This window comes from Carettochelys insculpta, chromosome 27 (assembly GCF_033958435.1).
Source record: "Carettochelys insculpta isolate YL-2023 chromosome 27, ASM3395843v1, whole genome shotgun sequence".
In the NCBI taxonomy this organism is placed as follows: domain Eukaryota; kingdom Metazoa; phylum Chordata; order Testudines; family Carettochelyidae; genus Carettochelys; species Carettochelys insculpta.
Genome location: NC_134163.1, coordinates 8,881,263 through 8,883,746, shown reverse-complemented (window position 1 = coordinate 8,883,746; position 2,484 = coordinate 8,881,263).

The window sequence follows — 2,484 nt, the reverse complement described above, 5'->3', positions numbered from 1 at the left end:
TCCCCCGCCGGCCGGCCGGGGACACCCAGCCCCGGGCCGGGACTGCAGAGCGCCTGGAGCCGCCGCGGGGGGCGGGAGGCGCCGGCAGCCGGCGGGTGCAGATGGGGTGTGGGGGGAGGTGCATGGTGCGGGGGGGCGGTGGCAGGTGCGTGGATCCCCTGGGGTGAGATGGGGGTGGTGGGTGGAGCATGGAGCCCGTGGGGGTGGTGGGAGGTGCAGGCAGCCCCTGGGGTGCAGCTGGAGCGGGGGGGGGATTGGGGGTGCAGGACCCCTGGGGGTTCCTCTAGTCCCCCGTTACTCCTAGAAGCCGGCTCCCCGCTCTGGCTGGCCGTGTCCCAGGGGGTTAACCAGCCCCCCTAGCCTGGATCTGCTGGAGAAGGGTCACTGAGTTGTTGATGCTAAGGGCTGGGCCCTGGGGTATTGTGTCTCTAGCTCCAGGATCTCAAAGCACGCGACAGTCACTCCACCTGACCCTTCACCCTCCCCCACCCCAAGTAGCATCACCAGCACCTCACAGAGGGGGAAGCCAAGGCCCAGAGATGCTGAGTGATTTCCCCAAGGCCATGGAATCAGTGGCAGAGTTTGGGATAGAACCCAGGAGTGGTGGCTCCCATTTCTCCCTGCTGTAACCATTAGACCCCACTCCTCTCGCTTAGTAATGGAGAATAACCTCATTTCCCCCGCGGTTGCCATTTTCAGGGGCCTGTCCCATTTCCCAGCTCCATCTCTGACTCCAGCTCACGCAAGTCTCTGTGCCTCAGTTTCCCCAATTCATATAACAGGATGGGGGGGGTATGAACCTCCCCCACCAGTGCATTGTAGGGGTGAGCATGCTGTCACTGTTGCCCCCAGGGGAATCCCGCATCGTGTGTGTTTGCACACTCAGAAGGGCATGAGGAATTCAATAAATATTTCTCCAGAACAAAACAGGATCCAGATGCGCTGTCTTCTTCCTGTCAGGTGCAGGCAAAACTCAAGGGGGCAGAATCCAACCCCAGCCACAGATAGTACAGACAATTCAATCACCAGGACCAGCCCACGAAGCCTGGCTCTTAAAGGGCCAGTGCCATCTTGACACTGTGTCAGTTCCATAACAACGGTCAGGATCTTGTGTGCTTTTAGATTTTTTTTTCTCTCTGCAGTGTTCACGTGAAAGATCCACACAGCGGACAGGGCAGCCAGCCAGACTGGTTGCAGGCAGCGCCCTGTCAAAAGCACAGAGCAAAAAGAAAACAGACAAGAAATTATTTTTGTCCTTTAATCTCTGCCATCTGTGGTGGTTGGTAGTCACACCAGGAGGTAACAAACAGCTGATTGTATGTCTAAGTGGACATTGTCCCCGCTACAGTCTGAACTGTTCTAATCTTTTAAATGACTAATTTGTTTGGCACAGGCCAGCTAGGATCTTTTCCAAGAAATGCAAGAAGCACTGTGCAGTTTGACATGCCTGTTACGTGCCAATCCATTTTTGACCCTGTTGGCCCAAGACATGTTTTGCAATGGACACAACCAATAAAAGCAGGAGACTCCAGGATCTTGGATGAGATCTTATTGCAAGTGCTTTGGGGCACAGACTTCTTATCTGTTTGTACAACACCCAGCACAGCAGGTCCATCAAACAGGCTGAAGATTCCAGTAGTAGAAGCCAGATAAATTGCTAAAGCTCCCATTGGCGTCAGCCTTCAGTTTTTTATGCCTTAAGTCCACTCCCCTTGAAATCATTTTCCTGTTAGGAGATGTTTTCTGGAAGGGCTTAGGAGGAACTCCAGCGGTTGATACACAGAATTAATGCTGGAAGGGTTTTATTGTAAGCCATAATAGTCTATTACAGGGGTCAGCAACTTTTCTGAGGCGGAGTGCCGAAATCTGACCTTTGGACCTCTGTGGATGGTTCAGGTGCTGGTGATACTTTTTAAAGTCACAGATAGTCCTACTTACAACAGCGCCATGAATAGATAAGTGCAGATGCAGAGTGTTACGATTTAGATGGTAGTTGGTAGCATTAACTAGTCTGTTGTTACTGCTGGCTTTGAGTAAGCTCCCAGCTGCATGGGGGAGGAAGGATGGGGCTGAGCTCCTCCCTCGCAGGCTGACGAAAATCGGCTCATGTGCCACCCAGGCATTCATGCTGGGGGTTGCTGACCCTTGGGGCTATTTGCTTCTGTTTCTTTTTGCAGCCAAAAGCCACTGAAAACAAACTTGCAACGCACAAAGTTAAACTCATATGGGACCTGATCCTACAACTGGATTTGCCCAGGAAGACCCTTCCATCTACCTGGATCCAACTGAAGGATCAGGTCCACACTTTGCAGCTGTCAAATGCTCCGTTTTATTCCCAGCGTCAGCTCTGTCATCTGAGAAACGAATCGGAAATGCAACAGTCGTATTCTGCTCTTGTTCTGGCTCACCCCTTTTACAGTTCTGACAGTCCCAATCTGACCTTCCCGCTAAGACAATAAAAAATAGGAGCTGAAGTTTTCTTAA